We start from the raw sequence: 27,546 nt of genomic DNA on the forward strand, positions 1-27,546 counted from the left end.
CGATATCGTATAGCCATCATATACCGATACCCCCCGATATTCAGTATTTTGATGATTTTAGCCACATTTTCCGATGGAATTATCTGAAACTCCACACAAGGAGTTCTGTGTGAGTACTTTATCCCCTGACAGAGAATTGTATATATAGGCCCACGATATCGTATGGCCCCATATAACGATACCCCCCGATATTCGGTATTTTGAGGATTTTAGCCACATTTTTCAATGGAATTGTCTGAAATTCTACACAAGGAGTTCTTTGTGAGTACTTTACACCCTGAAAGAAAATTGTTTTTATAGGTCTACGATATCGTATAGCCCCCATACAAAGGAACCCCCGATATTCCTATTTTTAATATTTTAATCACATTTTTTAATGCAACTGTCCGAAAATTAACACAAGAAGTTCCTTTTCAGTACATAACCCCCTGGATGAGAATTTTCTGTATAGGTCTACGATATCGTATAGCTCCCATACAACGGTACCCCCCGCTGTTCGGTATTTTGGTGATTGTAGCCAAATCTTTTAATGAAATTGTCTGAAAATTCACAAAAGGAGTTCGTTGTGAGTACTTTACCACATGGAAGATTATTGTCTAAATAGGTCCACGATATCGTATATTGTCATGTGATGGCGATTGTCTGATTGGTTTGATGATGCGTTTCACATTTGGAAGGTTCAAATGACATTGAAATGCATTTTTGTGGTGATTTGAGAGAGATGGATGGGGTGGGGGTTGATGCTAGTCACCGATTTTTTTTCAATTTTTTTGAATTTATAATGTCCACGTAGCCTATGGAGGTCCAGGTCCACGTATACACCCCAATATAATGGTTATATTCGCTATTTTTTAGATTTTAAAAGAATTTTTAGCGAATGTTATTTTTTTTGGAAATTTTCCAAATTCGTTTCAGATGGGGGAGGTATTCTAAATTCGGCCCAGCCGAACTTAAATCAAATTTTAGAATTTCAGCTTTATCGATTCCTCCAAAACCATGCTTAGTAAAATTTTCTACGCCTCTCCAAAACAAACTACATATCTCCAACTGTGGTCTAAAATTAGTACCATTTAGTGCATTTCCAACAATTACAGGATCCGATAAAACAAAAACTGCAACAAAGTCAAACCCCATCATTTTTTTTTAAATTTTATTGAATGAAAGCAAAAAATTTCGGAAATAGCATCAAATTTTAGAATAAGTTTAGATTTGTTCGAATTGGTAACCTTTGGCACGAATTATGGCCTTCAAATGGCCAATGAAATCATCACACGCGGCCCGAATGTTGCTCTGCGTTATTTTGGTAAAACAGCAACCCGTTTGTTTAAGGTAATCGACACTTTGGATTTTTTTAGAGCCAACCTTGCTTTCCAAAATACTCCAGACATAATAGTCCAACGGATTGGATTGATATCCGGAGACTTTTGGTGGCCATTGTGCTCTGAAATGAAGCGAGAAACCTCATTTTGTAACCATTCCTGAATGGTGCGTACTGAGTGTGATGGTGCTGAGTCCTGTTGGAAAGTCCGAGTTCTGCGGCCAAAATGTTTCAATGCCAAAGGCTTTAATACACCCTCCAGAATATTTTCGCGATAATATTCGGCATTAATTCTAATGGCCGGCGTTTGAGTTCTGGTGGCCAACCGAAGGTGCACATTTTCAGCTGTCCTCTTTGGCAAGTAAACACCATCATTTTATTTGTTTACAAACTGCTGGACAACGAATGTTTTCTCGTCGGAGAAAGCCAAATTCGGCAGTTCGCCACTTTCGACCAAGCGAAGCAACTCTTTGGCTCTTTCGAGTCTATTTTCTTTCTGTTGCGGTGTAAGTTATTGCACTTTTTGGAATTTCAATGAATCTACTCCGAGCTCATTTTTTCAATATTTGACAAATGGAATATTGCCATATGTTCAGCTCGCGAGCCATTTTTCGGCCATTGCGTCGCGGTTTTCGATCAAGTCGCTTCTTTACTTTTCGAACCATTTCTGCTGATGTTTCTCTTTTCTTCCGTCCACTTCCTGGACGTCGGGCTACGCTACTAGTATCACGGTAACGAATGATGGTACGAGACACAAAATATTTATTCACATTTAAATGCTGGAGTGCTAGGAGATAGCCACTTGTCGTTTTCCAGCCAAACATTAAGAAACCACACTATTCACACGCTTGAATTCCATCACGAATAACTTTTTTTTTTTCGGGAAAATTCTCACCAAAATGAGCTGTCACTGGAATAACTTTAGCTGCTGTCGGACGAGTGGCTTAAAAATGACAGCAGTCTGTAATTGGTTGCAGTTTTTTCATCTCACCCTGTATAGTAGAATTTTATGGCAAATAATTTTGTAGAATATTTTGAGTTGCTGCAATATTTATATAGAGATTTTTGAACGCATTTTCAAAAAGTGATCAAATAGGTCGATCGAGGGTAAAACTTTCCTACCAAAATATTCACCCTATTTTTATATGCAATATTGCCGAGGACACTATATTCCTAAAGTGCACGGACTTCGAGGTATCTTAATCGGAATATTTCCAAAAGTGTGGAATAGAGGGAGGAACTTGCCCCCTCTATTTAGATTAATTTTCATTCAAAAATAAATTCCTCGTATTATTATCTGTAATGATTTCGAAGACACTATATACCTTAAAGGCCTGGATTTTGAGAAATCTTAATCCGAAAATTTTCAAAAGTATGGAAGAGGGGGGAACTTTCCCCCTCTATTTAGGTTATTTTGCGGTGTAGACATTAAAAACACTAATACACGTGTCTCCTATTTTTGGGTCTATTTTCATAATCTGCTGTATTTCCCCCGTCATTATAGAGACTCCGAATTTTGTCGCACAGTGTTATTTTGTCCTACAGGTCTTTTTTTTTAATCTATGGAGTCTATTGATTGGTTTGATTTCACCCAGTTATTTTAACGACAAAATGGTTTCATTTTCGATATTTTAAAGAAAATAGATTCAGCGTTATTTTATTGCCTTTAAAAGCAACCTTATTTTTTATAAATGGCAGACACTAAAATAAGCCATTTTAGGATTTAGACAAACCTTATTGATTTTTTTTCTGGCTGGCTATGACTACTCTGCGCCCAATCTCCTTGATTCTAAAACTAACTCCTACCCAAAAGGATAATAAATAATAAAACAATAAACTTAATTCAGCAAAAAAAAAAAAAATTTAACTCAAAAATTAAGCTCAAAGAATAACAGGATAAAACAAAAACCAAAAATCTAAATGAAACGTAAAACTAGAAACCGTCTAGAACTCAAAATATATTGAATTGAAGAGAAAAAGGGGGACAAAATGGAGAAGAACAAGACGAAAACCAATAAAACTCCTACATTTGGACATCAGTTATGTATGAATTGAGGTCAACCAAAACAACAGACAGACAGACATAGACACACGCATATATACGCACACATCGAACATAAACATACCAACTTTTCCATAGACGATGAGACAAAACAGGACATTGTGCCGCCATTGCTCGACGCACAGAAGTTTGGGAAATGTTCTGTTTTCTCTTCAAAAGGAAACGAATTTTTGAGGTCGCAGTTAGTGTGTGCGTGGGTGTGTGTGTGTGTATGGTTTTGTGGTTTCCATATAAATGCGTGTACATACAGCCATATATGTATAGATTTTATTACCTGTATTTTGGGTGAAACCGAATTAAAATGGAGAAAATTTATCATAAACCTTTCTGGACAGTAAACGTATAAAATTTATTTATGCCTTTGGCTCAAAATGGCCAGACAAAGCCGCCACATTTTGACTAAAGTAATGATTATTGTGGTTGATAAAACAAAAACAACAACACCAACTAATGTGACTGTTAATACTTTTATGTCCTCCAGAGTGTGTGTGGGGTTACAGATTATATTGAAACTGTCATAGAGAAATGTGGTGGAAATTCCTTCCATAAGAAGAATTGTGGGAATGAAAGTGATCTAAACATAAGGTTTTGATGAGAGTGTGTTTGAGGACCTTTCTAAATAATTTCGGTAAGTCAACATATAGAGGCTTGCGGGACGTCTGATAGATATTTTTTCGCACACATCACTGCGGTTCCACGTGCAATTATTTGGCGGCCCTTCATTAAATAATGTTAGTCTACCACCTTTCTATACTTCCTAACGCTGACGTAATCAGGATGGGATACCCTCCAAAATGGTGAATTTATATATATTTTTAGGGAATTTTTGGTTGAAAATCGAATTTTTTTGTCGGTTGGGCCTATCCCTCCAAAATACTTTTCTAAGGCATTTCTGGCTACGTCGGTGCTCTCTATATCATGCGATTTAACCCCTTTATTCAATTTTTGTGGGTGTACCTCCCACACAAAGGGTCAACAGTTTGAATAAGTATATTTCTTAAAATTTGTGAAAGAGTCATCCGATTCTCTTCAAATTTCAAACATCCGAATATTTTTATCAACACATAATAAACTGTAAAAATGGATTATATTGGTCTAATCCGCCTCCACAAAAGGTGTTAAGGTTTTAAATAAGTTTAAAGTTTATAAAACGCACAAAATTGGCATGTCCCTATTTTTCTATTAACTCAAGACCTGGTGTGAAGATGGAATGAATCGGTCCACTCCTTCTGGTACCTCCAACATATATGGCCAACATTTTGGATAACCCTAACGCTTATAAATGCGTAGTAAGTATCTGGTTCCCCTAAAATTTCGCATACCCCAATATAACTATGAAAGATATAATACCACTTCTTCTGGTACCTCCCCTACAGAGGATCAAAATTGTGAACAATTCTATTTTTTATAATTTGCGAAAAAGCATCCGATTATATTTAAATTCCGCATATCCCAATATTTCTATTAACACAAGATCTGGTGTGAAGATGATAGATATCGGCTCACCCCTTTTTGATACCTCCCCCACAGAAGGTTTCACTATACATGGAAATAAATGCAAGTCAAAATATATATAAACGAACAGTGGCTGAAGGTATACATCTGAGGGCAGAACCGACAGATACTTTTTAACTTGTTTCTTATAACTTTCTTATAGCTCATAAAACATCAAAATTACGGGCAATATCCAGCAGATTATGCAAGTAGAGCTAATAAATGAAGCATATTTATCGGCGTTTTGAGAGTTTACATTGCAAAGTAACCAATTTCCCCCTCTTTCACATATTAGGAAATTTTCGAATTCAGATTCATCGGAATTGGTGCGTTTTAGGTATATGGTGTCTTCGGCAAATATAGAAGATAAAAATACGAGAAATATTTTGGTGAACAATTTTAACCCCCGAGTGAGTAAAAAACGAGGACATTTTGGTCCTTTTTTGAAATTTGGTTAAAAAAATCCCTTAAAACGGGATCGTAGCAAGTCAAAGTATTCACAGAATTATTTGTCATAAGATTCTACCATTAGTCCAAGGACACGTGAAGGGTCTAAATCTTACCTAAACGTCAGAAACACGTGTCGAACTTTTAAAACTCCCTCACCATTGGGTAAAGAAAATATTTTTATATAAAAGTATCAGAATTCAAATGTGTTCGACTTTAAACTACAAATAACAGTAAGACCGTTTGGATAAAACTGTTAAATTTTTCAAAAAAAAAAAAAACATAAAATGTTTTATGGGGGCCATATCAAAACGGGAACCTCTAAGGACAATTTAATACTTCTAGGATGGTCATCTACAAATCTTCTTAAATACCAAATTTTTAAACAATTTCGTAGGTAAGTAAATGTGACTAGGATTATCAAAATACCGAATATCGGTGGGGATCGTTATATGTACGCTATAGGAAAACGTTTTCAATATTCTGTCGCCGGAGCTAGAACCCATTATGACCTGAAAATATGAATTTTTAGAGCAATCCGTGGGAAAAATTTGGAAAAAATCATCAAACTATCGAATATCGGGAAAAAGCAGTATATGGGGGCTATACAAAAAGGTGGACCTACATGTACAATGTTCCGCCACAGCAGCAAGAACTCATTATGACCTATAAATACCAATTTTTAGAAAAAATACCGAATATCGGAAAGTGCGGTTATATGGGGGTTACACAAAAACGTGGACCTATACGTACAATGTTTCACCAACAGGAACATAGTTCCGCCACAGCAGCAAGACCTATAAATACCAATTTTTAGAAAAATCCGTGAAAAAATGTGGCAAAAATTATGAAAATACCGAATATCGGAAGGTACGGTTATATGGGGGCTATATGGAAACGTAGGCCTATACATACAATGTTTCGCCACCGGAGCTAGAACCCATTATGACCTGCAAATACCAATTTTTACAATAATCCGTGAAAAAATATGGCAAAAATAATCCAAATACCGAATATCGGGAGGTACGGTTATATGGCGGCTATACCTATACAAAATCTGAACCGATATATCTCACTTTTAATACCAGCCATCCCAGACACAATACAAATTTTTGTACCAAATGTTGAAGCTCTACGTTAAATAGTATGGGCTGTATCGTGATTTCAACAGACAGACAGACGGACATCGTGAAATTGACATAGAATTTTTTTTAAATCATGTATATATATATATACTTCATGGGGTCAACGACGAATATTTAGGGATGTTATAAACGGAATGACAAAGTTAATATACTCTCCTTTTCAAGGTGGAGGGTATAAATACCCCTCTGGATTTACTAGTTGATTTGTTATTAAATCCACGACCCACAAAAAGTTGATTAAATATTTTCGAAAAATCGATGTCCTTAAGTCCGTATTTTGAAAAGACATATGCCAGTGAATAAAATAAGGTATTCGCTGATGCAGGTGTGGGATTAAATTCTCACAAAATTATCCATTGGTTACAAAATATAAATAATCCTTCAATTTTTTTTACCAATTGAACTTTTCTACATTCTTTGGCTTAGTTGGCATTCCACTCTTCAATAAATCCGCGAATGCCTTCACAATTTTTGCATAATCTCTCCCAATCAGATATCTTCAGATATCTCATTAAAATTCCAATGAAAATGTCAATTACCCGCCGTGGCATAATAAACGAAATGTGGGGTTTTTAGAAATCCACACTAAAATAGCAATGAGATTTTGTTATGTTACGACGATGATGACGACGGAAGGTCTGTCTGATTGGTTTTGATGATGCATTTCAAATTTGGGAGTCTCAAATGTCAGTGAAATGCATTTTTGTGGTGGTTTGAGAGAGAGAGAGAGAGTGAGTGTGAGAGAAAGAGAGATAGAGGGGGTGGGGGTTGATGGTGGCATTGGTTTTGGGATTTTGGAATTTCTTTAAAAGTGGCATTGCAGAATTGAGGGCACAATTGGCTTAAGGGCCATAGTAGTATGAAGGGTATAATATCCTCCATAGTATGGAGGGTATATTAAATTTGTCATTCCGTTTGTAACACCTCGAAATGTACATTGTTGACCCCACAAAGTAAATATATAAATTCTTGATCAGCATAAAATTTTATGTCGATTTAGCAATGTCCGTCCGTCTGTCCTCCTGTCCGTCTGTGGAAGCTTCTGAATGAATTGAAGAAGATTGATAAAATTTTACTCAAATATATATTATGTCTGCAGGACTTTTGGTATTGAAAATGGGCCATGTAGGTCGACGTTTTGGTATAGCCCCAAAATAACGGTACCTCCCGATATTCGGTATTTGGATGATTTTTGCGACAATATTCATCGGAATTGTTTCAAATTTGGTATTTGAAGTTCGTAATGGATGCTACAGCTTATAACAGAAAATTGTCTGTGCAGGTCGACGTCTTCGTATAGCCCCCATATAACGCCCCCCCTCCCCTTATTCGGTATTTTGATGATTTTAGCGACATTATTCACCAGAATTGTCTCAAATTTGGTATTTGAAGTTCGTAATGGATACTACAGCCTTTGACAGAAAATTCTCTATGTAGGTCTATGTCTCCGTATAGCCCCCATATAACGGTACCTCCGGATATTCGGTTCTTTGCTGATTGTAGCGACATTATGCTGCGGAATTCTTTGAAATTTGGTATTTAAAGTTCGTAATGTATGCTACAGCCTTTGATAGAAAAATGTCTGTGCAGGTCAACGTCTTCGTATAGTCCCCATATAACGGTACCCCCCGATATTCGGTATTTGCATGATTTTTGCGACAATATTCATCGGAATTGTTTCAAATTTGGTATTTGAAGTTCGTAATGGATACTACAGCCTATGACAGAAAATTGTCTGTATAGCCCCTATATAACGGTACCTCCCGATATTCGGTATTTTAATGATTTTAGCTACACTATTTACCGATCTTTTTAAGTATCGCATTTGAATATTGTAATGGCTTATGACAAAGGTTACGTATGCAGGTCCATGTCGTCGTATAGACCCTAATGTAACAGCTACATTCGGTATTTGTAAGGTTTTAATAGAATTTTTAAGGGATTTTATTGTTTTTGAGAATAGCCAAATTCGTTCCAAATGTTGGAGTGTATTCAAAGTTCGGCTCGGCCGAACTTACAACTTTTTTACTTGTTTTTTATTTATTTTTTGTTTTTGGGTTGGAAGATTCATTTGGATCTACTTATAAAATATTGATTTGGATTTTTGTGGGTTATAAGGGTTGAAGGTTGGTTAGGTTCTGCTTTAAATATTTTTTCGAAAGATGGTATTGATTTTTCCTATAATATTTAGTGCCTCATTTTTTGCAAGGGCTTTACTTTTTAACAACAATTCCCACGAAAATCAATTTATGTGAGGTTCGCCCAGTTCGTTTTTTTTTGCCACCCACCACGCCATAAATCTCCAAAAATCTCTTCAGCTTTATATCGGCAAACATAAAAAAACTGTGTAATTTCATTGAATTTTACGTCTCTTTATTCCTCAATTTTGTGATTGCACAAAAAAATGTTGGTCAGCAGTAGCAGAAGCAGCAGCTTGAACATAAATTTTAACAACTTTAGACACGCACGCACACACACACTCACAGTCACACCTATACAAATGGACAAACTCACTACAAATCACACAAACTGACAAATAATACCGGCACGTGACATATTCTCAATTTGGCGGCAGTACAGCAATGGAGGGAGATAGGGAGAGAGAGAGGGAGAGCGCGCGATAGTCTATGTTGATGGCTTCAAAGCCACAGCGTTTTCAGCGTTTGTGGCCTGGCAGGTCATTCATTTCAGGCGAAATACCTCATGGCATAAAAATTAAATTAAATACGGATTGTGCAACGATTTTTGCCACGAGTTGTCACACTCCATTGCCCTTAGTTTTGAAAATGCCGCTGCCATTGTGGTCGGATGGACCAGAACTTCGACTCCGACGCCGCCGACTATGATGATGATTTATGTCCATCAATGCGGTTGTATTTTTGTCAATGACTGAATGTTCGAATGAATGCAGCAGAAATGCCAGAGAATGTGGGACAAATATGGCTTTTGTCATGGCTCGAGTCCCTTCGGCATGGAGGAGGTGGCAAAAGGGAATTTATTGTTATCATATACATACAAATATGTTTGTATGTGTTTTGTGCGGGAAAAATCCATTTCAATTGAATTGATCACGAACAATATAAGTGTGTGTGTGGCATGAAATTGCTGTTCCATATCAATAAAAAAATTATTGTTATTAATAAAATATTAACAAAATTTTAATTGCATTTTTCTAAGGTAAAGAGAGAGAGAGAGAGTGAGTGAGAGAGAGAAGTATTGATTTTCAAAGATTTCCACAGACAATAACAGTTTATGACTCGGAGTGGCTGTTTGTGTGTGTGTGAGTCATTAAATTGTTGTTTTCCCAAATCACTGTATGAAAGCTATATTGGAAATTTCTCACATCAGTAGGGCGGTTGGAGATGGATCCAAGGGTGAGAAGTTGAGGGGGAAACTACGTTTGAGAAGAAAAACAAGTAAAAATACATTAAGTTCGGCCGGGTCAAACTTTTAATACCCTCCACCTTAGGGTAAAGAAAACATTAGAAGAAATGTGGCGAAAACCATTAAAATGCCGAATATCGGGAGGTACCGTTATATGGGGGCTAAACCATATCGTGGATCTACACATGCAATGTTTCGCCAAAGGAGCTTGAACCCATTATGACCTACAAATACCAATTTTAAGACAAATCCGTGAAAAAAATGTGGCAAAAATCATCAAAATACTGAATATCGGGAGGTATCGTTATATGGGGGCCATACCAAAACGTGGACCTATAATTACAATGACTCGCCACACGATGTGGGACCCATTCTGGCCCACCAATAAAATTTTTAAGACAAATCAGTGAAAAAATGTGGTAAAAAACCAAATCGTGGACCCATACATGCAATGTTTCGCCACCGAAGCTGAAACCCATTATGACCAACAAATCCCAATTTTTAGACAAATCCGTAAAAAAAATGTGACATAAATCATCAAAATACCAAATATCGGGAGGTATCGTTATATGGGAGCTATAACAAAACGTGGACCTATACATGCATTGTTTTGCCACACGCACAGGGACTCGTTATGACCTACGAATACCAATTTTCAGACAAATCCGTGAAAGAATGTGGCATAAATCATCAAAATACCGAATATCGGGAGGTACCGTTATATGGGGACTATTCCAGAACGTGGACACACACATTTTCAATACCAGCCATCCTAGACACAATAAAAATTGCTCTGCTAAATGTTGGTGCTCTACGTCAAATAATGTGGGCTGTATCGTGATTTCAACAGACAGACAGACGGACAGACAGACGGACGTCGTTAGATCGACTCAGAATTTTATGCTGATTATGAATATATATACTTTATGGGATCTACGACGAATATTTAAGGATGTTACAAACGGAATGACAAGGTTAATATACCCTCCTTTCCAAGGTGGAGGGTATAACAAAGGGGCGTGAAAATGAACAACACCGCCGTAGTTTCCTTAACCATGAGAAAACCAATTGGCAAAAATTCAGAGAAGATACCAATGGCCGCTTCAGAGAACTGCCCAACCCATCTGGAGTTCAGGTAGCAAATAGATTTTCCCGGGTCGAACGTCTGTAATAAGACTAATTTTTCCAGCAGAGCCAGCGGGACTAGGAAATGAGTAAAATAAGATTTGCCGTACTAACCCCCAATAATTCCAGTGTTAGGGTCCTAATTCTAAAGGTAAACAGGTTAGTTGGCCAGCATTAGCGGACAGGAGTGGAGCAAAGCCCCTAAACATCCCGTCTATTTCCAAAAATCAGTTTAACATTTCTTTCCTCCGATGTAGGATCTATCAGATAGATGTTAAGCTGATAAGAAGAGATACTACACTTTGATCTTAGCCATAAGGCCGAGAAGCGAAGCATTGCAACATCAGTATCGGATCGAGCAAATCGTGGGCAACAGTTAAGACGCTCTCGAACCCTGGAAAAAACTCATGGTCGGACATCAGTATCATTTTTACGGCGTAGACGTGAAACATCCAAATAGGTGCGCGAGATATTTTAACCGGCACTTCCTAAAGCACCACGAGAATGACGAGGCTAAGAGAAGAATTCTATGTCGAGTACGATCTCTTCCAGCGAGGAAATATCACCCCAATTCACGATGTTAGATGTTGCACATGTCATCAGAGGTACAAAGTCATGCAAAGCGCTTGGTCCTGACAGAATCTCTAAATGGTGATGTTGATGCAACTGGATGAACCGGGAGTTGTGTATCTAACTAATTCCCCAACTTGCCCTTAACCGCCGTAATAGTTCTCGAGACCCTAAACTTTGGCAGGGTGGTCCCGCTGCCGAATCCAGATAAGGATGCCAGTAAAAGTTATTCACTCAGGCCGATATCACTTTTGTTGGCCGTAGCAAAGACGCTTGAGGTATTACTCCTCCCCAGCATGAGGAAGTGTTTTCCCGTAGCCATTCAATAACACGGATTCCGAAAATAGCATAGCACAGCACAACAACGGCTTTACACACCATTTCCATACATGTCTGCAGAGGACTCAACTAGAACAGGCCGTGAAATTGAACGGTTAAGGTAGCATTAGATTTTATCGAAAGCTTTTGAAATAGTCAATCACGTCATAGTGTTTGAAAAAATTGAGCACAACACCTTCCGGCCAAGTTTAAAACGTCGGGCGGACGCCAGTCGTACGTGATCGAGTTCGAGCATCCGTAGAGTGAAACAGGAGTTCCCTAATGTGGGGTAATATCTGTGAAACTGTTAAGCCCTCGCCTTTCTTGCATTCCACGCCCTCCATTAAGTTAATAACACGGTGCGACAAATCCACCCACCCCCCACCCCCCACCCCCAATTTTTCGTTATTTTGATAATTTCAGGCAAATTTTTCAATGGAATTGTCTTAAAATCCGCACAAAGAGTTTCTTCTGAGTATTTTATCTTCTGGAAGAGAACTATCTATATCGGTGCACGATATCGTATGGCCCCCACATAACGGTATCACCCGATCTTCGATATTTTGATGACTTTAGCCACATTTTTCAATGGAAGTGTCTGAAATTCTACACAAGGAGTACTTTACCTCCCGAAAGAGAACTGTCTATATAGGTCCACGATATAATATATTCCCCATATAACGGTTCCACCGATATTCGGTATTTTGATGGTTTTAGCCACATTTTTCAACGGAACTTACTGAAAATTCAACCAAGGAGTTCCTTGTGAGTGCTTTATCCCCTGAAAGAGAATTGTCTTTATAGGTCCACGATATCATATATTCCCTACATAACGGTTCCTCCCGAAATTCGGTATTTTAATGATTTTTGCAACGTTATGCACCGGAATTGTTTCAAATTTCGTATATAAAGTTCGGAAATTAGCACAAATTACTTATGCAGGACCACGTCTTCGTATAGAACCGACGGAATTTTTTTTTTGAAAATTTTCAAGTTTCTTCCAAATGGTGGAGGGTATAAAAAGTTCGGCCTGGCCGAACTTTGCTGCTTTTTTACTGCTTTGTATTTATGAATTCCAGGCGTTTAGGTAAAATTTACACTTTTAATGCCGTCTAGAACCTAGAATATTTTGACTTGATACAATGCCGTTTAGAGAGAGTTTTTTTAACTATATTTCAAAAAAGTACCTAAAAGATCCCATTGCTGACTCGCTTGAGTGTTAAAAATGTTCACCGAAAAATCCTTGTGTTTTTTCTGCAATATTGCCGGGGATACTATATACCTAAAATGTTAGGATTCCAAGGAATTTTAATCCGAAAATATCCAAAGGGTTGGAAGTGGGGGGAACTGGTCCCCTGTAATTGAGATATAAACTTTCAAAACTTTCTTTCTTCTTCTCCTTTTTGCCCTACTTTCAAAATCTGCTGGATTTTTTCGGTAATTATTGAAAATTGCACAGTGATATAAAGCCCTATTATTTACCCATTATTATTAAAATTATTTATTTTTTTTATCCATTATCTAAGGATTTAATACAACTTTGGCATAATTTCAGTATATCTATGGCGTTTACTTTAAATGTAAAAAAGATCCTTCATTTATCCAATATTCGTGTTATAGCATTTGATTAAGCTCCTAGACAACCGCAATTAACTCTAGCACCAAAGTTCGTCTATTAATATTTCGAATTGTTGTTTTTTCGTATTTTTTTATTTATTATCGTCCCCTGACCTCTTGAAAAAATTCTTCTTTTTTATTTCATTTCATATTGTCTTACATTGTCCTCCCCACAAAGAGAGAGAGAGAGAGAAAACCCCCCAGAAAACGATAAGTATCTCTTAATCAATCATCAAAACTTCTTTACCTTTTGCTAACTAATTTGTATCCATTTTGTTTTTTTGTTTTGTTTGTTTGCTACTTTGTTTTTGTGTGGACTTTTAGTTAATTAACTGAAATTAATAACAGCTTTTGCAGAAACCGAAGTGACAATAAATTAATTTCGAAATGTTAACCACAATAATATATGCTACGTGTTTGTTGTGTCAATGACATGGCCTGCCATTGGATATCGATATATCATTTGAAACACAGCGACACACACACGCACATACACACGCACACACAACCATCATCATTGTGATCATCATCGTGAATGATGTATGTTGTGGGTTTGAGAGAGGATTTTTGGCTTTTCTCCCTCCTTTTTTCACGAAAGTAAATTAAAGAAATTAATTGATTTTCCTTAGCCTTTTTTGGGGAGGGCGGGGTTTGAGAGCAAAAGAAAATTAGTCAATCGAAATAAAAATGGAAATGATAAATTTCCGTTAGCTTCTTCTTCATTTTTGTTGTTATCCCTTAATCAATTGTAGAATTTGTCATGGATGTTGGGAATTAATATATCATCGTTTGTTCTTAAAATAGAATGCCATTCGAAACTTTAATAAATCATTTTTTGATAGTTGATTGGGTTTATTAGGTTTTTATGCTATCACGAAACGGCTGAAAGTGGAATGCTGAAATTTGGGTTTAAATTTTCTATAGAAAATCTTCACCAATGGAAAATTTCCTATAGAAAATTGTCACCGATGGAAAATTTCCTATAGAAAATTGTCACCAATGGAAAATTTCCTATAGAAAATTGTCACCAATGGAAAATTTCCTATAGAAAATTGTCACCAATGGAAAATTTCCTATAGAAAATTGTCACCAATGGAAAATTTCCTATAGAAAATTGTCACCAATGGAAAATTTCCTATAGAAAATTGTCACCAATGGAAAATTTCCTATAGAAAATTGTCACCAATGGAAAATTTCCTATAGAAAATTGTCACCAATGGAAAATTTTCTAAAGAAAATTGTCACCAATGGAAAATTTTCTATAGAAAAAATGTCACCAATGGAAAATTTTCTATAGAAAAAATGTCACCAACGGCAATTTTTCTATAGAAAAAATGTCACCAACGGCAATTTTTTCTATAGAAAAATGTCACCAATGGCAATTTTTTCTGAAGAAAAATGTCACCAATGGCAATTTTTTCTAAAGAAAAATGTCACCAACGAGAAATTTTTCTAAAGAAAAATGTCACCAACGAGAAATTTTTCTAAAGAAAAATGTCACCAACGAGAAATTTTTCTGTAGAAAAATGTCACCAACGAAAAATTTTTCTGTAGAAAAATGTCACCAACGAAAAATTTTTCTGTAGAAAAATGTCACCAACGGCAATTTTTCTATAGAAAAACTTCACCAACGGCAATTTTTCTATAGAAAAACTTCACCAATGGCAATTTTTTCTATAGAAAAATGTCACCAATGGCAATTTTTTCTATAGAAAATCATCACCAAAGGAAATTTTTCTATAGAAAATCTTCACCAATGGAAAATTTTCTTTAGAAAATCTTCACCAATGGTAAATTTTCTTTAGAAAAATGTCACCAACGGCAATTTTTTTTTATAGAAAAATGTCACCAACGGCAATTTTTTTTATAGAAAAATGTCACCAACGGCAATTTTTTTTATAGAAAAATGTCACCAACGGCAATTTTTTTATAGAAAAATGTCACCAACGGCAATTTATCTATAGAAAAATGTCACCAACGGCAATTTTTTTATAGAAAAATGTCACCAACGGCAATTTATCTATAGAAAAATGTTATAAACGGCAATTTTTCTATAGAAAAACTTCACCAACGAGAGATTTTTCTATAGAAAAACTTCACCAACGAGACATTTTTCTATAGAAAAACTTCACCAACGAGACATTTTTCTATAGAAAAACTTCACCAACGAGACATTTTTCTATAGAAAAACTTCACCAACGAGAGATTTTTCTATAGAAAAACTTCACCAACGAAAAATTTTCTATATATTTTGTAGAGCTAGAAATCTTAAATTTGAAATGAGGGTCCCTGATGGAGTGCATGATAAATGTACCAAAGGGTTTTTGGAAAATTTTACAAAAGGGTGTTTGAAAATTCAAAATTAAAATGTACTAAATTTGGTACCATTTCGTATCATGTGAACGGTTTAGAACTAAAAACTTAAAATTTGGAATTGGAATCAATGTTGAGGAGTAGTGTCGATGCAAGGAGGTAGTTTTGGAAATGCGTACCATGTATAAAGTACTAAAAGGTACTAAATTTGGAATAATTTGGATTTGGAAGAATATATGGAGCTGGAATCCTGAAATTTTAAATTAACATTACTGGCGGAGTGTGGGATTGGGATATGGAAGTAGTTTTCGAAATTTGTACTTCAGTGCACGAAAAGTACTAAATGGTACTAAATTTGGGACAATTTTGATTTGGGTGAACAGATAGAGCTGGAGTGCTGAAATTTTGGAAAGAAGGACTGCATTGTAGGATTGTGGTAAGTAGAAAGCTTTGAAAATAAGTACTTGTGGATACTAAATGGTACCAAATTTAATACAATTTAAATTGTGGATCGAATTGGAATCGTGAAATTTGAAAATAAAGTTACTATTGCATTGTAGGATTGGGGTATGTAGGAAGTTTTGGAAATTCGTACTTGTGTGTACTAAATTGTACCAATTTTACATTTTGGGAGAATCGGTAGGGATGGAATCCTGAAATTTGGAAAATAGATTTCTATTGAAATGTATGATGTGGGAGAATATGGGAATTTGTACTTATATGTATTTAATAGCACTAAATTTGGTACAATATGGATTTGGGTGAACCAATAGAGCTGGAATCCTGAAATTTGTAATGAGGATTATCGTTGGAGTGTAGAATAGGGGTATATAAGAACATTTTTGAAATTGGTACTTATGTGTACTAAATGGTACTATAATTGCCTCATTTTAGTATTGAATGAACATATATAGTGCATGAAATCTGAAATTTGATATTAGGGTCGAAGTCCATGTGGAGGAGATGGTTCGAAAATGATACTATATTTCTTATTGGGTGAAGGCATACAACTTGAATCCTCAGATTTGATATCGAAATTTCTCTTGGTATCTGAATTTTAAAAATGAAGTTGATTTTGGAAATGTGTACTATAATTGTACGGAAAGTACTAAATTGAACTTAATTTGGTACAATTTGGTATTGGTGAACAGATAGGGCTTGAAATCTGAAATTTGACATACGGCTGGATGTTATGTAGAGCCTGGACATATGGAGATAGTTCGGAAATGTTTACCAGAATTGTACCAAAAGTACTAAGTGGTACCATATTTCGTGTTGGATGAAGGGATAGAACTGAAACCTTCAAAATTGATATTTAGGTTTCTATTGGTATCTTGAATTTCAAAATGGAGTTGTTTTTGAAAACGAGTACTATAATTGTATGAAAAGTACTAAATTGAACTATATTTGGTACAATTTGCCATTGGGTGAACTGATAGGGCTTGAAATCAGAAAAAATTATATAAGGATCGATGTTCATGTGGAGCCTGGACATATGGAGGTGGCCTTGGAAATGTGTACTATAATTGTAGGAAATGTACTAAGAGGGTACTAAAATTTGGTATTGGGTGAAGGGATAAAGACAGAATTCTGAATTTTCATATTTAGATTATTGTTGGTATTTATGTTTAAAATTTGGCGGTGGATTGAAAATGTGTACTATATTTGTACGAAAAGTACAAAATTGTACTAAATTTGGTATTAGGTGACGGAAGAGCGTTGGAATCTTCAAATTTGATATCAATGTTCTCGTTGGTGTCTGGAATTGAGATATGGAGGTGATTTTGGAAATGCATCCTATACAGGGTGAGATAAAAAAACTGCAACCATTTTCAGACTGCTGTCATTTCTAAGCCACTCGTCCGACAGCTGTTAAAATTATTCCAGTGACAGCTCATTATATTGTTTACAAGCGTACAAAAGCATTTTTGTGAGAATTTTCCAGGAAAAAAGTTATTCCTGATGGAATTCAAGCGGGATAGTGTGATTTCTTTATATTTGGCTGGAGAACCAGAAGTGGCTATCGTTAGAGCACTCCAGCATTTAAATGTGAATAAATCTTTTGTGTCTCGTACCGTCGCTCGTTAACGTGATACTGGCAGCGTAGCCCGACGTCAAGGAAGTGGACGGAAGAAAACAGCAACATCAGCAGAAATGGTTCGGAAAGTAAAGAAGCGACTTGATCGAGCTTGGGGTAAAGCCATTGAAAATCCAAAATGTGCAAGAACTTACACCGCATCGGAAAGAAAATAGACCCAAAAGAGCTAAAGAGTTGCTTTGCTTGATCGAAAGAGGTGAACTGCCGAATTTGGTTTTCTCAGATGAGAAAACATTCGATGTCCAGCAGTTTGTAAACAAACAAAATGATCGTGTTTACTTGTCAAAGAGGTCAGCTGAAAATGTTCACCTTCGGTTGGCCACCAGAACTCAGGCGCCGGCCATGGTGATGGTGTGGGCCGCCATTACAGCCGATGATCGCTCTCAGCTCGTATTAATCGACCGTAGCATCAGAATAAATGCCGAATATTATCGCGAAACTATTCTGGAGGGTGTATTAAAGCCTTGGGCACGCAAACATTTTGGCCGCAGACCTTGGACATTCCAATAGGACTCAGCACCATCGCATGTAGCACGCGCCACCAAGAATGGTTACAGAATGAGGTTTCTCGCTTCATTTCCAGCACACAACGGCCACCAAAATCTACGGATACCAATCCGTTGGACTCATGTGTGTCTGGAGTATTTTGGAAGGCAAGGTTGGCATTAAAAAATACCAAAGTGTCGATCACCTCAAGCAAGCGCTTCGCCGGGAATGGGCTAAAATACCGCAGAGCAACATTCGGGCAGCGTGCGATGGATTCATTGGTCGTTTAAAGGCCATAATTCGTGCCAAAGGTGACCAATTCGAACAAATTTAAATTTATTCTAAAATTTGATGCTATTTCCGATATTTCTTGCTTTCACTCAATAAAATTTAAAAAAAAATGTAAAAATTATGGCTTTTGAATTTGTTGCAGTTTTTTTATTTCACCCTGTATGATATATCCAGAAATATTTTGTTTTGGAAACTGTGACAATTTTTAAGGGAGGTGTCAGAGACGGTGCTGCTCGATCAACTAGAACACTTATTCAAACATGACCTGCATTCTAGTAGCCTGTTTAAATTTGAATGCTGATGTCCCCCTTTTTATGTACTTCTTTCTTTGTTCTATTTGTTTTTTTTTTGTGCCAAAAAGTAGCTAATTGTCACATTTGTCCTTTTGTTATTTTTTTCGCGACAAGTCATTTTGACAAATGTCCTTTGGCCAATGTTGGCGAAGTCTATAAAACATTCTTATCGCCGACATTCTGTTGTAACAACTGATTAGCTTTGTTTTATAAACAAAATTGGTCATTTCATTAGCCTGAATGAGAAGGGGTGAGGGTAGAGTAAAGGGCTCATGGAGGATGGGAGGCATTATGTTTGCTTGGCGTTTTTTTTGTCATCAAAATGTGTTACTGTGTGTCTGTGTGTGTTTGTCGCCTGTTTTTATGTCCTTTTCAGCGCCAAGTCATGCCACTGGCGGCTCTACTATTATTTATATTTCTATGGAACCCCACAACTCTTTATCTGTAATGTTTTTACATTTTTCATTCATTGGTGGTACTTGTTTTTTGGGGTGCTTGTTGGCATTTGTTTGGACTTGGGGTTGTTTGAGACTTTTTGTTTGTTTTAATTTTTTTTTGTAACACTATTTTCTGTTTTGTAAGAAACAAGTTTACATTTGTTATTTTCATTTGCCCAGAACAATGCTTGTTGTGTTTGTCAAATAGTTCGCATGCCGGTGCCACGAATTGATGGCATTTCCTTTCGAGTTTTTTTTTTGGGGTACTGCCTTGGATTGCTGGCTGGTTACCCCCAATAAAGGTCATCGTCAAATTCAATCGGCCATAAAATTTCTACTCATTTGTTTATATAAAAAATAAAATAATAAAGAAAAATACTTTGAATACCCTCCACCATTTGGAACATATTTGACAATTCTCAAAATCAATAAAATCCGTTAAAAATTCTGTTAAAATCTTAAAAATACCGAATGTAGCTGTACATTAGGGTCTAAACGAAGACATGGACCTGCATAGGTAAATTTTGCATAAGTCATTGCAATATTCAAATGCGAAAGTTAAAAAAAATCGGTGAATAATGTAGCTAAAATCAGCAAAATACCGAATATTGGGAGGTACCGTTATATTTAGGCTATACGAAGATGTGGACCTGCACAGACCATTTTCTGTCCTAGGCTGTAGTATCCATTACGAACTTTAAGTACCAAATTTAAAACAATTTCGGTGAATAATGTCACTAAAGTCAAAAAAATACTGAATATCGAAAGGTACTATTATATGGGGGCTATACGAAGATGTGGACCTACATGGTTCATTTTCTGTCCTAGGCTGTAGTATCCATTACGACCTTCAAATACCAGATTTGAAACAATTTCGTTGAATAATGTCGCTAAAATAATCAAAATACTGAATATCGGAAGGTACCATTATATGGGGGCTATACGAAGACGTGGACCTGCACATACAGTTTTCTGTCATAAGCTGTAGTATCCATAACGAACTTCAAATACCAAATTTGAAACAATTTCGGTAATAATGTCGCTAAAATAATCAAAATACTGAATATCGGAAGGTACCATTATATGGGGGCTATACGAAGACGTGGACCTGTACAGACAATTTTCTGTTCTAGTCTGTAGTATCCATAACGAACTTCAAATACCAAATTTGAAACAATTTCGGTAAATAATGTCGCTAAAATAATCAAAATACCGAATATCGGGAGGTACCGTTATATGGGTACGAAGACGTGGACCTATATGACCCATTTTCAATACAAAAAGTCCTGCAGACATAATTTACATTTGAGTAAAATTTTATCAGTCTATTCGTTCGGAAGCTAGAGTGATTTCCACAGACGGACAGACGTCCGGACATCGCTAAATCGACATAGAATTTAATGCAAATTAAGAATATATGTACTTTGTGGGGTCTAAAATGAATATTTCGAAGTGTTACAAACGGAATGACAAAGTTAATACGTCCTCCATACTATGGTGGAGGATACAAAAAAGAACAATCCGTTAAGGAATTAAATTAAGGTGGAACCCTTAAATTGTCCTTCCTATTTATTAAAGGCAAAATAATAACACTTTCCCCATAATTCCCATATTTAAGTACTCAGAGAGAGGAAAAGTTTTTTTCTCTTTATCCCCTCCTCCCTCGTTACAAATTATTCACATTTCACTTAGTTCAGCCACCTTTAACCCTTTTTTTTTCTCAAGAAGAGGAAGAAGATGTTGCAAAAAAAAAGTAGAACACAACATTTCCATTCTTCTTTGCCTTGCTCTTCATTTTGCGGTGAAGTGTACTTAATTAATTTCCACAAATATTTACCCAAGACCCCATTGGCCCCACCGAACGAACACCAAACACTTTTCCAATTTCTCCTTTTCACATTCCCCCCATACAAAAATAAACTATTTTCCATTCAGTTTTTCTTGTTTTTTCACCAGCAGTAATAGTGTGTTCATTCTCCGTTTTCTAGGATGTTTTGGTTATTCCTTTGAAAACTTGTGTTTATCCTTTACTAATTGACCCAAAGGAGAGCAAGATAAAGAAGGGCAGAGGGAGAGAGAGTGAAAGAACGGTTGCTTAATTTAGCCATGTTCAATGTCAGTGCTATCGTTATCTCTGTTCCAGTCAGCATCATCGGCATCATTATCATTGTTATTATTGTTGTAGTTCTGTGCTGTTCTTTCTCTCTCTCCCTGTCTCTCTTGATAATTTGTAGTACCCCTTTGAAGTGGTATATCTGTTATATTTAGAAGGGGACTTGTGCTGCTTGGTTATTTTGAGAGTAATGCAATGAACGTTAATTATTGTTGATTTTACAGTGAGGGTGGGGGTGGTGGGAATTGAAAATGTGCCTCTTCATGCCTCAAAGCTTGGATCGAAGGGGAGGAATGAGAAAATTGTTTTTATTACCGCAGCCATATGACCAGAGGGGGTATATATCATTTGACACAGCCAAAACGTGCCTCATCAAAATAACGATTTTAAAGCCTAGGTCTCTTTGCACCGAATCCGTTTCAGGACATTTGGAGACGATCTGGAGATGTCTGTCCATACGTATGTCCGGCTGCTGCGCACGATAACTCTCGAAGGGAGTGTCCGATTTGGTACAAACTTGGTACATCGTAATATTATTATAAATTTTAGATCGAGCTCGGAGATGAACAATATCGGTCCACTCCTTCTGGTATCTTCCCCAAAAAGGTTCGAAATTTTCAAAAATATATATTCTGCACAGAATGGGAAGCAATAATCCGATTTTGTTTCTACTTTACAAATCCTAATATTTGCCTCCGTCCTCGGTCAGGTACGAAAATGGACAATATCGGTCTACTTCATCAAGTACCTCCCCCACTAAGGCTCAAATTTTTAAATAATTATAATTCTTGTTAAATGTGATGTTAGAGTCCGATTGTTTTCAAATTACACACATCGCAATATTTTTATTAACCATTTCTTCTGTTACCTCCCCCACAAAGGGTCAAAATTTTCAAAATCCATGAAGCTCATAAAACGCGAAATTAACATCAAATTCCTTTCAGACTTAGCACATCTCAATATTTCCATCAACACAAAATCTTTTATAAAGATAGTAGAGATCGGAACATTATTTCTGGTACCTCCCCCACAAAGGGTCAAAGTTTTGAATAATCAAAACGATTATAAAATCCAAATAAACATCCGGTTCTTCATATTTCACATATCCCATTATTTTTACTAACACAAGATCAAGATCTGCTGTAAAGATGGCATATGTCGGTCCACTGCTTCTGGTACCACTCCCACAAAAGGCTCAAAATTTTGAATACCCATGATGCTCACAAAACGCGTAATTAACATCCGATTCCATTCAGACTTGGTACATCTCAATATTTCTATTAAAACAAGATCTGCTATAAAGATGGTAGAGATCGGACCATTTCTTTTGGTGAGGCACCCCACATAATGTTGAAGATTTTAAAGAATAAAACGGTTAAATAAAGCGAAATAGGCATCCAATTCTCTTAAAATTTCCTACAGACAAAAATTTTAGTCAACGCAAGATCTGAAGATGATATATATCTGCAAAACCCTTCTAGTACCTCACCCACAAAGGGTCACAATTTTCAATACTTATATCTGTCATAACTTGCGAAATAAGTCAGCGATTCTTTACAAACTTTCTATGTCTAAATATTTCTCTCAACCAGAAATCTGAAATGAATATGGAATTTTTCGGAGTTTATGATTTCGCATAAAATTGGACACAAATGTTCGATTTTCTTGTAATATATAATTATATATACCAAAATTTTTATCTGTATCAGATAAAGTATGAAAATGGTATACTTCAGTCGACTATATCTGGTACCACGGGCACATTTTAACATTTTCTAAAAATTATCACATATCTCATGAAGGAACTAACCAATATAGTCCAAACCAAAGCACGCCGCAATATTTATATCATGTATATGTAGGTCCGATACGAAATGGACAATATTGGCGCATTCCTTCGGAACTTATTCCATAGAGGTTCAATCGTTTGAATACTCATAACGTAAGTCAAAATATATTTAAATAATCGAAAATTGGCTGAGAGTATATATCTGTCGGCAAACCCGACTGATACTTCTTCAATGAAAAATTTTTACTAGAATTTAAAATCCTTTGAGGGATTGTCTGTTATTACCCTATACGTTTACCTCTACTTAGAGTTTGTCAAACTGTAGACACTATTGGTTGGAAACGTGGACTATAGCAAAATATATACATATGTTGAATATTTTTTTGCCCATCTCCAAACTAGGATCTGAAACCTTTATGTTGATGAAATACATTTTAGCCGTATCAAGGGTGTATAATTTTTTGGCGTTGGGCTGAGGTTGTACGAATTTCCTCATACCATTTAAAACTCATTTTTATTCCCTCCACTATACTATGGAGGGTATATTAACTTTGTCGTTCCGTTTTGTAACTCCTCGAAATACTCATGTCAGACCCAACAATGTATATATATTCTTGATCAGCGTAAAATTCTAAGTCGATTTAGCCATGTCCGTCCGTCTGTCTGTTGTAATCACGCTATCTTTCGAACGAATTGAGATAGGAAGCTATAATTTTGCACACATGTTTATTTTGCCAGTAGGCAGGTTAAGTTCGTAAATGGGTCATGTAGGTCCACGTTTTCATATGGCCCCCATATAACGGTACCTCCCAATATTCGGTATTTTGATGATTTTAGCCACATTATTAACCGGAATTGTTTCAAATTTCGTATTCAAAGTTCGTAACGGGTAGTACAGCATATGAAAAAAATCGTATTAAGTTCTACGTCTTCGTATAGCCCCCATATAACGCTACCTCCCTTTATTCGGCATTTTGATGATTTTAGCTACAGTTACGGCGTATAACTGTTTAAAATTTCGCATTTAAAGATTGGAGTGGATACTATAGGATATTACAAAAAACTAATTATGCAGGTCCACGTCTTCGTATAGCCCCCGCAAAAAGTTAATCATTTAGATGGTATTTTTGAAAATTTCCAAGATCCTTCCAGATGGTGGAGGGTATTAACCGCTTTTTTACTTGTAGTAGCCTCATACAGTTTTCCTTGTTAAAAGTCTTTTTTTGATAAGGTTTTTCATAAAATATATTTCATTTTGCCTCCCGAAAATTTTCGAAATTTGATCCATCTATGCTTGCTGTAGGGTATCTCTATGTTTACAATATCCACCGCTAATTTGTGGCAAAATCGCAACCAAATTTTCCTTTTTCATCGTGTTTTCATTAAAAATGTTTACTCATCTTTCATTGAGTTGGAAATACTGTTTTCATTGAATACATTAATTGATGTTGTTGTAGTTGTTGTTTGTGTGTATGTGTGGTAACAATTTGCAACAATTGTAAACAAATGACAATTAAAACATTCAAACTTTTTTTCGTATTGGAATGCTTGCACAAAATTATTCTCCTGGTTTTTGTTCTACTCCCATGGCATATCAATAGCGTTGTGAGTGTGGGTGTGTGTGTGTATTTTTTTGCTTATAAAGCATATATTTAAGTGGTAGTCAATATTTTTGAAAACTGTTAACAAGCCATCATGCTCATTTAAGGGAGTCCCAGTAGGGACTCTCTTATACAGAAACCTCACTCTATGGCTTTTGAGAAAACAAGTAAAAAAGATGTAAGTATGACCGGGCTGAACTTTGAATACCCTCCAACATTTTTAACGAATTTGGCATTTCTCAAAAACAATAAAATCCGTAAACAATTGTGTTAAAATCTTAAAAATACCGTATGTAGCTGTTATATTAGGGTCTATACGACGACATGGACCTGCGTAGGTAACATTTGTCATAAGCCATTACAATATTCAAATGCGAAACTTAAAAGAAAATAATACCGAATATCGGGAGGTCAATCAGAAAATTTTCTGTCTTAGACAATTTTCTCTCTTAGGCTGTAGTATCCATTGCGAAATTCAAATACCAAATTTGAAAGAATTCCGGTGAATAATGTCGCTAAAATCATCAAAATATTGAATATCGGGAGGTACCGTTATATGGGGGCTATACGAAGACGTGAACCTGCACAGACAATCTCCTGTCGTAGGCGGTAGCATCCATTACGAACTTAAAGTACTAAATTTTAAGGAATTCCGTTGAATAATGTCGCTAAAATCATCAAAATACCGAATATCGGAAGGTACCGTTATATGGGGGCTCTACGAAGACGTGGGCCTGCACAGACAAGTTTCTATATTAGGCTGTAGTATCCATTACGAACTTCAAAAACCTCATTTGAAACAATTCCGGTAAATAATGTCACTAAAATCATCAAAATACTGAATATCGGGAGGTACCGTTATATGGGGGCTATACCAAAACGTGGACCTACATGGCCCATTTTCAATACCAAAGGTCCTGCAGACATAACATGCATTTGAGTAAAATTTATGCCCGTGAACATAAATTTTAAAATATAAATGCAATGTGTTGGTGCGCAAGGGGTTAATTGAAAATTAGTTTTTTTTAATATTAATGATTTTAACCACTCTTTTTTGGATAAATCAACGTATTTTTAAATTAATTTAAATTAAATTAATTAATTAAATTAATTTAACAGGAAAACGACACAATTTCCCGACGAGGACGAATAACCAGAGTGGTGTTGGCGGTAGGAAAACTGCATGGAAAATGCTGAATTGCACAAAAACTATGCTAGCTGCGTCATTGAGGCGGGTCTTAAATGAAAGGTCTCGAGGAGTACTTTCTGGCTATATATGCCTTATATTCCCAACTGATTTCAGGTTTCGGTATAATATAAGGCATATATAGCCGCCAACACCACTCTGGTTATTCGTCCTCGTCGGGAAATTGTGTCATTTTCCTGTTAAATTAATTTAATTAATTAATTTAATTTAAATTAATTTAAAAATACGTTGATTTATCCAAAAAAAAATGGTTAAAATCATTAATATTAAAAAAAAAAACTATTTTTCAATTAACCCCTTGCGCACCAACTCATTGCATTAATATTTTAAAATTTATCTTCACGGGCATGTAAAATTTTATCAATCTACTTCAATTCGTTCGGAAGCTAGAGTGATTTCCACATACGGACGGACGGCCGGACATCGCTAAATCGACATACTATGGTGGAGGGTATAAAAATGTGTATTATTCATATCTCACTTCGAAAAAAAACCTACGTAACTTCTGCCGGATGAAATTTGTTCTTTTAACTGGGTTCCACTGTATACAAATATTTAAAAATATCGAGCAAAAAATTGATTTTTGCATATGCAAAAGATTTTCTCATGCGAAACAAAAAAAAATCCCAGCCGGTATAACTTTACCGTTGGTGTGATATGTGAATTACCCTGGCATTACATACATAATTTTATTGTAATTTTATGATACGATTTTGTTGATTTGTGGTTTTTACATCCTCACTTGCCTGGGTGTTTGTTCTTTTTTTCTCTCTCCCATTTTGTCAATCAATTCTATAATCTCACATTTTAGCTCACCTCGACACTGGGTAATAAATTGTATGTCATTGTCGGATATTTCAACAATTCATTGTTTACCTGTTGTATTATCAGAATGGCCAGACAACGACGATGGTGATGATGATGATGATACTGATGATTATTATCATCGTCATCATCATCATCGTAGTCATAATCATTGCTGTCCAAAGTTTGTAATTAAAACGGAAATCGCATTCATTGAATGATGGCAGTGATGTGAATATTAAAATTTCAGAGATTACTTCCGTTTTATGAAATTCCCATGAATTTTGTGGTAGACAGGTACATATGTATGTATGTACATATAGACAAACATATATAGTTTTCATAGATATGTGGTCAAATAAACGAAGCAATAACTTTTTTTCAAATGTTGGCATTGTGGTTTCCAAATGCCAACGGAGAATTTAATACTTCAAAAAGGATTATCACACATGAGTGTTTTATTTTCAATGTTGAACCAGTAAGGAAAGCTCAAAAGTCGGGCGGGGCCGACTATATGATACCCTACTCCACTATGCATATTTAGTAGGGCTCTCGTAAAAAGGTTTATACAGGGCATTTCAGAGCTGTATGAGATATTTGGTACAAAATCAAAATCTATCTAATTCTATCGTGC

The 27,546-nt window shown here is 35.9% G+C and overlaps 1 protein-coding gene and 1 non-coding gene across 19 annotated transcripts in view; both read right to left on the reverse strand.

Annotated features, from left to right (window-relative positions):
* Positions 1–27,546, reverse strand: part of LOC101899720 (small conductance calcium-activated potassium channel protein) — a 725,164-nt gene that overhangs the window by 85,776 nt on the left and 611,842 nt on the right. The gene's annotated exons all lie outside the window — the stretch shown is intronic.
* Positions 11,108–11,307, reverse strand: LOC131801135 (U2 spliceosomal RNA). Its single transcript, XR_009341718.1, has one exon. It is a non-coding gene; the product is annotated as a U2 spliceosomal RNA (small nuclear RNA).

The sequence above is a fragment of the Musca domestica genome, unplaced genomic scaffold, assembly GCF_030504385.1.
Source record: "Musca domestica strain aabys unplaced genomic scaffold, Musca_domestica.polishedcontigs.V.1.1 14, whole genome shotgun sequence".
Taxonomy (NCBI): domain Eukaryota; kingdom Metazoa; phylum Arthropoda; class Insecta; order Diptera; family Muscidae; genus Musca; species Musca domestica.